The sequence below is a fragment of the Marmota monax genome, unplaced genomic scaffold (genome assembly GCF_021218885.2).
Source record: "Marmota monax isolate L192 unplaced genomic scaffold, Marmota_monax_Labrador192_F-V1.1 WCK01_AAM20220418_F8-fsc00007, whole genome shotgun sequence".
Taxonomy (NCBI): Eukaryota; Metazoa; Chordata; class Mammalia; order Rodentia; family Sciuridae; genus Marmota; species Marmota monax.
This window is the reverse complement of record NW_026692781.1, coordinates 24,653,576-24,666,319: the sequence shown is the minus strand read 5'-3', so window position 1 is coordinate 24,666,319 and position 12,744 is coordinate 24,653,576. Positions and strand designations below refer to the sequence as shown.

General features: G+C 36.5%; 1 long non-coding RNA gene across 2 annotated transcripts in view; it reads right to left on the bottom strand.

Moving 5' to 3' along the window:
- Positions 1 to 12,744, bottom strand: part of LOC124094573 (uncharacterized) — a 52,066-nt gene that overhangs the window by 30,433 nt on the left and 8,889 nt on the right. For both annotated transcript variants that reach the window (XR_006852280.2, XR_006852279.2), the window contains exon 2: positions 12,494 to 12,659. This is a non-coding gene — a long non-coding RNA (uncharacterized LOC124094573). The remainder of the gene's footprint in view (positions 1 to 12,493; positions 12,660 to 12,744) is intronic.

The window sequence follows — 12,744 nt, the reverse complement described above, 5'->3', positions numbered from 1 at the left end:
TGTCATGGGAGAGGTGCTTGCTTGATGGCTTGGGTATCTCAACAGTCACATGATTGATAAGCTCTTAAAATCACCCAGGAAAGAACTGCTGCAGCAGACACAGCAGATAGAATGAAATAGACAGAGAAGACCATATTTCCAAATGCCTGCAGCAACCTCCTGGTCAGTTTCCTTCTCTGACCTAAAAATAAAAAATAAAGAAGGCAAAGAATCCACCAGCATAATATGGCAAGAAATGCAAGACGATGTGTCAGAAATAACAATGCAGGTCAAGTTGGCATTTGTTGTTACTGAGAGTGATGAGCTGCTATTCCCCCATAGCTGCTTCTCCTCCTCCAGGAAAAATAATTCTCTGCAAGTCATTATCTTTTCAGAGCAACAGAATATGAGACTTTTTCCCACTATGAGATGATGGCCTCACTGCAAAACAAGGGTGACCATTAATCTTGGTATGTGATCTTGTCCTCGAAAAACGGCAGTTGTCCACATAATTCCATTCACAAAAATACTTTAAAGCAGCACTTTCCAAACTTTAATGTACACATGAATCATGTAAGATCTTGCAAAAAATTAGATTGTGATTCAGTAGGTCTAGGGTGTGGCCTAAGGTTCTTCATTTCTAAAAAGTTCCCAGGTATCAGTCTTCCAACCATATTTTTTGTAGCAGAATATTAAACAATATCTTCAGCATTATATTTATAATTACTTTGTATTTTGTTTTGCTTTCTAGAATATTCCAGTTTCTACTAGATTTGGGTTTTGGCCAGGACCCTTGCTTAGATGCATGAAAGTTCTCTAGGGGTAGTATTTGAATATTTCAACTTTTTGATAACTATGGTTGACCATGTATTACTGTTCCCAGTGATGATTGCATTCTTTAGTTATGATTCATGCTCTGCATTTTATTGTTAATATGTAAGTCACTGTGCTGATCCATTGATGTGGGGAGATTTTCTTTCTTAACCCTTCAGAAAGATGGCAATTAAATCCTTAGAAATCCAGTAAGCAAGAGGCAGATTTTTAATACTTTATTTATTTAGAAAATACTAGGTTCTAACAACCTTACTAGAAGAAAAAAAATACATGCTATTTTGCCAATTTTACTTGCTCATTCATAGAGTGAGAACTATGAAAAATCATGGAAGGGAACTTAGAATAGGGATAATGTATTTTACATTTTGATTCAGACCCTGTAATTTAAAAGAAAGCCTTGGAAGATAGATTGATTTTGATAATTTCCTGCATTCCACTTAACATCACCTGGAGCCAATCAAGAGAAATCAGAATATCTAGCTCTGACATTTGGGTGTGAAGCAAAAACAACACCTTTATATTTTAAACTTCAGTGTTTCTGAAAGTGAGAGGTTGAGAGGCTGAGAGGTTGAAACTTCCAGCTTCATCCATGCACATTAGGAAAGAGCCCACCATTTTTTCCAAAGGTGAATTTGAATCAGATTGGCTAAATTGGTGGTTCTATCTCAAACCTCTTCTAAGTAGAATCTGCTGAGCAAGCCAAAGCATGTCCTGTAGTTTGCTTTGCAGATAAACATCCTCTAAAGTCTGGTTGTGAAGATTCCATCTCCTTAAAATCTATGCCAATTTTAAGATCGTCAATTTATTTTCAAATTGCAGAGTTGGGATGGTATTTGGGTATGCAGGAGGATATATTGCTCAATTGTCATTTAACCATACATAAATTAAATGTCTGCATAAAAAGGAATGCATTTTACAATTTTCAAATTGATGAAAGTTTTATGGGGAGATATAATGAGAATAAGGATGTATTTTATGCAGGAGGGAATGCTGTCTGGCACAAAGAACCATTGACAGGAATTTAAGAGTCTGAGATTGAATTGGTGCCTCGCAAAAGAAGCCTTCAGGCATGGATGCTCCAAAGTAGGTCAAAAGAACATCAACTGAATCAGAGATGCTCACTGCTACCTTTGAAACCTCAAAGATGCTCTGGTTCCCAGTGTGTCAGGAGAGGGCAGGATCACCTCAGATCTGGCTGTGCAAACTTAAGCACATCATTGAAGGAAACACAGCATGGAGCAGAGGTACCCTAAGAGTGTGCCCAGAGGCTTGGATTACCCAATCAGAATGCCTCTGCTGGAGTCTAGTTACTAGCTGTGTGACTTTGGACAGATTACTTACCTTCCCTGTGCCTCAATTTCTAAGCTATGAAATGAAAATAATAGTATCAGTGTCATAGGTTGGTATGAGGAATAAGTGATTGACATTTATATAAAGCTCAGATCAGTCTCACATGCAAGTGTGGGAACTTCATGTTTGTTAAATAGGTGGGCAAGTTACTAGCCTACCTAAAGCTCAGCTTACTCATATAGCAAGGTACTTCTTAAGGCCAATATATTTTAGCTAACTCATCCATACTAGTTTTACAATTAAATTTAATAAGTATGCTTTAAAACCCTGAAATATAGTTTGCACAAGAAAAGGGTAAAAAAAGAAAACAAAATTTAACAAAAACAGTAACAACAACAACAACAAATCTGTAGCACTGCAGCAGCAATATTCCTCCAGGTTAGCATCCACACATTAATCAACCTTTCTGGGCACAGTCATTCATCAATTATGACTCCACTTCACAGTGCTGTCATGCAGCCCATATTTGACTATTTAGCCCACAAAAATAATCTCTTTTTACTGCATGTTTTCAACACACAGTACATGATGATAACACCTTCCATTTATATAGCACGTTAATGGTTTGCAAAGCCTTTCACATCCATTACTTTATTTAACCAGACATCTTGTAAGAGGCTCATTTGTCTTAGAAGAGGCGGCTTTGAGGAAATTTCCAAATTTGATTTTAAAACATATTTTCACTGCTCCCAAGAGTTATCACTGAAAACAAAATTTCTACCAATGGTTCTTTTTCGGTGATGGACTGTAGTTACAGCATCTGAGGATGTTTGTTGCAAGGGACAAAGCCATCCTGACATTAAGATATTCCTCATGCACCCTCCTCTCTGCTTCTATCCAAGCCCATATTGCCTACTTTTTGAAACCATCTCTGCTTAAAGCACAGTCTGTGTTTCCACATATTCAGAATCCCCACACCTTTGCCATTACTGTGAGTTCATCAGTAGCTCTCTTTCCTTGAGCTCAGTGCTGAAGCCCCACATTTAACCAGTGTGCAGTTCCTTAGTGTTGCCTAGCATCCCTCAGTCCTCCTCTCTGCAGCCCAGTGATATTTTTGCCTGGAACTTACTAGTCTTTATTCATTTATTCCTAGGGATTCTTTTTTACTTTACTAAAAGGTACTTTACTGCCTACTTTCAAAAGGAATCTGAGATATCTTAAAAACGCACGCACATTCAGGGGTTCATAAGGAAGCACAAAAGAAATGCCCTCTCAAGGGTCCCTCTCACTGATCCTCAGCTTGGTGTCCTCCTTCTTACCACATGCTGCACACATAAGCAGGTCACTTCACTTGGATAACTATAGAATTCATAACACTTTCTAAAAGGAATGTAAACTCTGGTCATGGCTGGCAGAGTTGCCCTGAGACCAATTTTTCTATTTTACCAGTCCTGAAATCTTCCATTTCAGGCTTGTTTCAGCTTCTGGAGAATCCATATACCTGGTTCTCCTTTTCATGTCCTCAGAACTTTCACAGAAAGTTTATTTATTGAACACTGATATCTTAGTATGTACCACTCTCAAGTGCATTACGTAGATTAGCTCACTGAATCCTAATAATGCTCATGGATGGTGAAACTAAAATAGAGGACAAAGGGCTTACACAAAGTTTCAAGCACAGTAGCAGAGCCAGGATGGGACTCCAACCACCAGGCTCTAGAGCTCAGGTGACTCTACTCTATATCACTTCCAACTACACAGAACAACTAACTGCCTTCTCAGGTGTATGGAACACCCTACTTGCCTTTTTAACCCAACATTTCAACTAAACCCCTGAAATGGGTCCACTCACTCTCCATGTGGCAGAGAAATTATTCAAATCATCTCTTTCAAAATATTTTAGAAATGTAATAAGTTTAAAGATTTAGTTCTCATGGTACTGATTGATCTCCTTAAGGCTCCTCATGGTCAGAGTATATGCAGCTCTGCTATCCCAAGCATTTGTGTTTCTCTAATGCGGACTTCAGTAGCTGGAGATCCACTAGATATAAAAGAAAGAATGACTGGAGTTATTGAGAATGAGTTTCATAGACCCTAGTAGCTCTGTATTGTTCCTGGAAGGTAATTTTGGCATTGATCCTCATGAGACCTATATGAACTTAGAGATGTGAAAGCATTGTCTAAATTTAGAAAGAAACAGAGATGAAATGGGTTTAAAATGCCAGACTTATAACAACAACAAAAAGCATTTCTATTTTTTTTTTTTTGGAAGAAAAAAATAACCTCTATAGGAAATTATGAGGAAGACAATCTGAAAAGAAATGAAAATGCACAACCTACCTAGCTACCATGTTCTCTTCCACTGACCTGTTGTGGTAAAACTCTAGGAAGTACCTGGGATTTACATAGACTCTCTGTCTCACCAGTCTAAGTATTTTCATCTCTAGACCATTGTATTGTTTTCATTATTTCATACTGCCTAATAAATCACCGTAATGTACTGGCTTAAAATATTTATTATCTGCAGTACCACATGATCAGTGAAGAATGGCGAATTTCTGTCAGAATAACTCACCCCCATTGATTTTACATGAAACCAAGCCTTGCGTTTCATTGTATGGCTCTGGAGGGGAAAAAAGAAAAAAGTAAAAAGTTCATTCCTTCCCTATTTCTGTATTCCTCTTTGCCAATACCACTGCCAAAGAACATAGGATGTTTCCTAAGGAAATTTTTCCAACTTCCACCACTATCACAAAAAAAGTATATCGTGTTACTCGAGGAGCAATCTTCTTCCCTACACAGGTAGCAACTCACTGTTAAAGCCAGTTACATCAATATTTGCCCACTGTAGCCATGTCTAAAAGAATGAACTAGGTCTTCATTTCCCCAAAATTCAACAAGTTAAAAATGTTTAAAAATGTAGGATAGAAAAAAAATCTAGAGATGATATATGTTTTATCATTTAAATGTCTTCTTGAGTTTTGGAAAACATTTTTTGTCAAATTTTGGAGTACACAGTGGAGTTACAGTAAGTACTATGTACTTTACTTGTTCTTATCAATACATAAAATTTAATATTTCTAATATGTCTATGTCAGTCTTTAAGAGATGAGCATAAGTTGTAGCTGGAATCCAAGGCAAGATTTGTTCAGTACTGAACTTATGAAGATACAGGGGAATACACTTCAAGCACAACATTTTATCAACAATTTTCTAATTAGTGCACTGCCAAGAAAGTACCACTTCTGGGTATGGTATAGCTCACTGTTGGGGACATTTGCTGTTTAGAGGGAAAGATGTCTTGGCTGGATCACATATTGATACATTTTGATATACAGAATTAAAAATTAAATATAAAAAATTTAAAAATCAAATACTTAAAAAATTATAAAACACCTGAAAAAATATGGTAGGGAGGTATATGCATAATGGTTAGTTACTTCACTAGATAATTTTAATTTAATTAATTTCCATTTTTTATTTTTAATTTCCAAATAATAAACAATGTATTGAGAATATGTATTTTTAAAAATTTACTATACAAAACGTTACATGTAATGTTTTTACAAATATTTTTCTTTGGTAATAAATATATTAAAATAATGAGGAAAGAGCATGAACAGGTTTTCAAAAACAAATACTAATGATGAATTTACACATAGAAAAATACAGTTGCCTCTCTGCATCTAAATGTTCTGTATCCATTGATTCAACCAACCTTGACTGAAAATATATATTTTTAAATTATGGTTATACAAGTGCAGATCATTTTGCCTTAATTATTCTTTAAGCCATAGCATATAACAATTATTTACCTAGTATTTATGTTGAATTAGCAAAATAAGAAATCTAGAGATGATTTAAGCTATATGCGAGAATGTGCAAGGTAGTATTAAAAAAACACACCATTTTATATAAGGTATTTGTATATCAGTAGATTTTTGGTCCTAAAACCAAATTCCTCCATATACCAAGAGACAACTTTATTTTCTTCTTACTAATTAATAACTGAAGAATCTTAAGTCTTAAAAACATTGTTCAACTATTTTATTCCTAAAATTAAAACACTCAATTGTAATAAAGATGGGAGGATAATAGCAGTCTCCAATATATATGTGCCATATATATAAACCGGTAATTTTTCTTGAAAGCAGTCTGGCAATAGAGACAAGAACTTTACTATAAAAGTCGATCCTTCAACTCAATAATCTTTCTTACAGGAATCTAGCTAAAGGCACCAGAGCCTTTTATGTACCAGAATGCTCATCTTTATGGTATTTAGTATCAAATTTTCTAATACAAAAGGAATAGTTTATAAAGTGGCATACTAAAGATAGAATATTATGTGATTATTTAAAATCATAATTTAAAGCAACAATTCAAAATTTAAAATAATGCTTTCAATATGTAAAAAAAAATCAAAACTACCAAGATACATGAGTATATAAAATTGTCTCAATTTATATGAAAAATAACATATAATTGGAAAAGCCAATATTTTAAGAGACTACTTAAGTGATTAAATTATAAACAGTATTTGTATTTTTCTTTATATTTCACCCCATTTTCTAAAATTAGTGTGTATTACTCTTATTGCCAACAAAAAAATAAAACCAAGGTATCAATTATGTATTTATTGATAGAAAAAGACTTCGAGTAGAAAGATGATTTTCTGGGATAATTTGGAAAACTGAGAGTCAGACACTGCATAAGCAAAGTACATGATTGCCTCTCCTAAGACTTAAAATTTACCAAGAACAAATCCTTACAATGACCACTTCCATTTCTCTTTTGATCCTGCTATTGTTGTTAGGAGACAAATCTTTACTGGTCTCTCATGTTTCTTCTTGTCTTTATCCTATGTTTATTTAATGAACCATGTGGAATATATGGTGTCTTTCTCTAAAGCAAGGGGTAAACATACTTATCGCCCATGATATAAGATTCAAGTTCACTCAGTTCTGGATTCCTTCTCCCTCCCCCTATAACACCTGGCCCTTTAAACATCCCTGTGAGAATTAGAATGAATATATGGCTATTAATATTACCATAATAAAGAATCCTTTATCTCTGACCCTCAAGTCTCATACCTTTTTCTAGCATCCATGAAAATGTGACAGGCATTCTTGTTAGCCTTCAAGTAGGATAAAGTCTCAAATCCTTTGCAACAATTATCTGATTAGAGGTTAATTTCTTTGGATGTACAAGTTTGTTTTCTATTAAAATGAACATACATTCAGGAGGGATGGTTCTTAAGCTTTAATCAATCGTTTGTAATTTATTATGTAAAAGAACTTATATGATACTTTGTTATAAATGAGTTTAGACAGAGAAGAATAGCAACATGTATCCTTAGCAATTAAACTTAGCAGATAATGATACAAACAAAACAGAAAAGTAGAGCCTTATGAAAGGGAAATAAGAAGAAGATAATCAATGAATAGTGTGACCATGTAATTTATCATCACTTTTGAGTATGAAAGAGTGTTATTAAACAGCATACAGAAAGAGGCAAAAACACTGAAGTAGGGTATATAGGCTCTACTTTGCCAATGGCAGAACTGCTTGGTTCTTCCTAATTTCCCACACTGGGAGGTCCTATACCCTGACCCCAAAGAGCATCTCCAACAGTGTGACAGCACAGGGCTAAGCTCAGCAATGCTAATCCTTGTCAAGGGTGGAGATTTCAGTGGCATAGCACAGTCTGGGGAGACTGTTTCTTGTATTCCTTGATAGGATATTTTGGTACTGGCTGCAGTTTGGACTTTTTTTTAAGGAGAAAATAATGTGTTTTCAGTAAAAGATTTTCCCCAGTGCCAAATTTTACAGGAAAAGTAGTAGAGTCTATGTCAAGCAAGTTCAGTTCCGCTTGTGTCTTCAGAGATGAAACGCTTTCAATAGCATGCAGCCCGCAGCTGGCAGCCACACATGCCATGCCACAATGACAAGAAGCTTGGCATCCTCGGGGAGTAATGTCAGACTTGATCTCCATGTCAGTACTCTTGCAGTTAGCCTCTCTAACCTTCCCAGTTCAGCTGTTGTCTAAAAGAGGGGGAGAAATCAATATATGAATTGAATGATGTTTTTCTCAAAAATTCTCCAAAAACTAAGACTCAAGTGACAAAAGAGTTAAAAAAAAAAGTGGCTGATTCAAATGCTTTGTATCGTACTAAGTGATAACAAGAATATAAAAAGGGAACAACACATTTGAGGACTTACAAATTTCAGTTCTTGAAATTCCACAGGTACTTGACCTCTTTGTAATCTCCAAATTAGAGAAACATTCTCCAACACTTCTAAGAGAATTCTGTACTTCAAAAAAACCAAGTAAAATCAAATTCAATCCTAATGAAAATGACCTCTGTTTGAGTAAGGAAATATCAGCTCATGGTGCCAGAGTCAATTAAGGCTTGTTGAAAATATCCTTGTGTTTATGTGGTATCACTTTAACTGTTGTGCTCTCTCTGCATTAATCTTGGGTAAAGCCATTTATTATGCTGGGTTGCCCTGACCCACACTGATGTTAGCTAGCTCTAGTTTCACTTCTCTGCTTGAAGAAAAAGGGCAGACGGATAAGAAAGTAGGAAAAGCTCCTGGATTCTTCCATGGTGTGCAAATCCACTTAACACAATTAGAATGCCCAATTAATCTTAGCAACATGAGTGATGAATCATTTCTCCAGGTGTCTCTTCAAAAGAGAGTAAATTTAGTTCCAACATTTCATTATTGTTTTAAACCAACTGTAATTTTGAAGATTAATGGGGAAGCAAATAATTGAACCCAAATATATATTCAAAAACAGTTTCACCCCAGGTATCAACATAACAGAACACTGACTACCCTGGATGCCAATTTTTCTAGGTAATACAAGGAACAATGACTAAATTCCATCATTTGTGTCACTTTTTGTATCTTGATTTGATGGTATCTCCTGCCATCTACTGATAGATAAAAAAGATAAAAACAACTTTTCTGAATCATTTGGCAATTACTCCATACATGATCAATTGCCATCTTTTGTTTGAATATGAAAACCATCCAATACATCACGGTTTTTCCATCCAGAAAACAGCAGTAGGTTTGCTTCTAGTATAGAAAACCTTTGGTTGGCTTCACAACATTTTACACTTTGAAAGCATTATGGTATAGAAAAAAATACTGCTGGATTTGGAGTCACAGACTCTAGATTCTCGTGCCAGCTCATCCAAGGACACAGAATCTTATTCTGAGCTTAGATTTCTTGTCCTAAAATAAAAGTGTTGGGGTGGGGGGGACACTTCCTCCCACCTACAAGATGATCTAAGTTTTACAGAGCATTTGAATTCTTGATAAACTCAGTTCCAAAGAACAGGTCATTCATCATTTTACATACAGCTCAATTAAAAAGTCAGAGTCCCTCACTGCCCTCTGCAGAAGGCTTCTCTCCATTTTGTCTGTCACCTCTAAACACTGCACATCCAGCCTGTCCCCAGTGTGCAGCCTCTTCAGGAGCTGTCTGCTGCTTCTCTGCCCATTGACACAGACATCTTCACTGTGAAAGACTCTGCATTCACACAAAAAGTTCACATGGGAATAGTGATTAAGCTGCTGAATTTAAATGATCACTGCAGCTGACTCCAGCTCCCAATTGGGAGATAGACATATTTGATTCGTTTTCTAACCTTTGAAGAACAGTCAGTCCAATGACTCTTTACTTATCTGAGGGTCACTTATCTGGTAACTTCAAATATCTAGGACACCACCGAGAACCAAAGATGGCCAAGAAAAGGCCTTGGAGAAGCATTTCTAAAGGTCTCTAGCAGAAATGCATGCCACCAAACTCATTCACTGAAGTTCATGCACTTGACTTCAGAGAGTTTTTTCTGCTTCCTTCAAAGACATATATAATCAATATAAATAAATTTCCAAGCCTAGCCATGCTGATTTTTTAGCCATTGCTATTTAGAGGTAGCAAATTAGACATGGGGACAGTCTATTAGAGGCAGGGTCAGCAGCTATGAGAGGTGACATCTGAGCATCTGATGATAAATAGAAAAATGAAAGTGTGTATTATCGTAACAAAATCTTCTAAGAAAGCAAAGTGTGTAATTCAGTTAAGAAAAATTAGTATTAAAATTTGCCAAAGTAAAAGTAGTCAGAAGCCTTAAAGGTGTCAGTTCTAGATAAGAAAAATTCACTATGTAGACTTTCTCAATTCTAAATTATTTTAGAAAGATTAAATATTCCTTAAAAAAAAAAAAAGCCAGAGGTGGGAGGGCTGAGACAACTGGATTCTTCTTTGGCCAAAGTTTTCAATGACCAGTTACTTAAAAGTTGTTGATTATCCAGGGATATGTCCCAGTTTGCTCCCTTACCCCATGCCCCCAATTCATGGTATATAGTGTATGCAACATTAATTTTCCTTGATTGTTCAAGTTCTTCCTATTGACCTCATTGGTCAATACCATGATGCCCTCAGGGCTGATAAAGTAGCAGGACCCTCTACAGAATTGCCCCTGGCCTGAACACTGTTGCAATACCTTTGTCTCTTTTTTTCTGGTCTGTCACATCAATTTCAAGCTTGCCAAGTGGCTGGGATTCACAATTTTGAATGCAGTCTTCTTCCTTCAGGGATTTACCTGATAACTAAGTTATTCGCCTAAGTCCTCAGCAAAACATTCTCTCCTTCTCTACTTTTCTAATTCTAGCAAAGTTTGAAAAGTCCTGCTAGGCAGACCAGGTAAGTCTCTCTCACACTTGACCTTAGTTTTCTCCATTAGTACTGTCATGTGAAGCAAAGTGTGTCAGAAGAACAATAACGTGTAACAGATTGCAAGAAAAAATAGGAATATGTTTCTGCCTCCCTCGGATTTGCCCTTTTACTGTTATGCACCGGGGTGTGAAGAAGCACAGCTTGGGAGGAATTTGGCCTGCTCTGTAAAGGTCATAAAAGTTTCCAACAGAAAATGATGACTCATGTTCCATACATCCTGATATTTCAGAGTGTTCAGGAAAGAATGCAATCTAGTCCAACACACCCTTTCTTTCCATCGTTTTCTTGCCAGCTCACAGTACTTGTGAATTTCACTACAAAGGGAAGTTCAACAGCCAAGGTGAGGGAAATTGCTCCTGTGAACAAAAGTTCAAACGCAGGGCAACAGGAGGCAGGCCTCTCGGCACCCTGTGTTTACCAAAGAGGCAGGTTCCATCCAAACACACAGATCTTTCTCGTACAAATATGCTGCTCAGTGTTTTGGCATCTTTCAAAGCAAAGTTTTAGAGCCTGCTTTTCCTCCCCAGTACTGTACACACACATATGTACGCACACACAAACACCAGCTTTGAAATCGCATGGTATTGTCTCAGAACTTGAAACACATCCAGCATTTGACCTTAACTTTCCAACACCACAGGAAGCAGGAATTCTCACACCCTAAGGCCTCTAGTTAAATGAGCCCACAGAAATATCTCCCCAGAAGATGCTTAATTGTACATACTGCATACATACCATTTTCCCTTTTCACTGAAAATATACAAGGCCACACATTCAAATCTTGATAGAAACTCCTCATCCAACAATCAAGCAATATGGCTACATAAACACACAACTTGTGAGATCAATTTACCATCTGTATGTGAGTCTAGGAAACATGAACTAAAGGGCATTTTCTTTGCAGAGCTGTTGGGAAACAATCAGCTCCAACTTTTCCCTATCCTTGTGTAGGGAGAGCCAAGGGTTGGCCAAGTTTCACCCAGTCCTTATCCCTCAGCTGGGAACAGGCAAGGATTATCAATGGAGGGAACCACCAAGATGACATGTAATGTGAGAGGCACAGTCTCTCCAAAGAAAAATGAGGGTGCTGTTATCAGAGGAAACAGGAATGAATTCGGGATAGGCAAAATCCACAGGTTAGCTCCAAAGCAATAAGGTGACATAATGCCAAAGCACGGTTAGATCTTTGCAAGTTGGTCAGACTACAAAGAGGATCCATGAATAATTGGCTGATGTAAGCTTTTCTTCATATAGTATTATGTACCCCAAAGAGGAATAAAGTAAAGTAAAAGTGGATGTAACACCAACTTTGTTAAGACCATGCAATAATTCATCTGACTCAATTACATTATGCCATTAAGAGATGGAAAAAAGAAAAGAGAGAAATCTTTCAGGCTTCTATCAATCCTCTTTCCAAATGTAAAATTGAACAAGAAACTTCTGATTCAGGAAATTATGAAAGCTGGGTGTGTAGCCCAGTGGTAGAGCATTTGCCCAGCATGTGTGAGACCCTGGCTTAGATCCCTAGCACTGAAAAAAAAAAAAAAAAAGAAAGAAAGAAAAGAAAAGAAAAGAAATGATGAAATTATAGGAATTTGAATTGGAAGGAATCTTTATGGGTCTGGCTCAACTACTTACTCAGTGCTGGAATTTGCTCTCTCTGCAAGATCTTGTAGTTTTTGCTTACATACATATATTTCATCATTGCACAGTTCTAATAAGCAGAATGATCTTCTTTATGTTGAATAAAAATCTGTTTGCTCTTGAATCCACATATTGACTCTAGTTTGGCTGATTGGAAAAACTACAAGCAAAAGGAAGAAATTATCCACATTTTCATCTGACACTTTTCAAGCTTTTGAGTCAAGGCTACTCCCTCCTCTAATAAT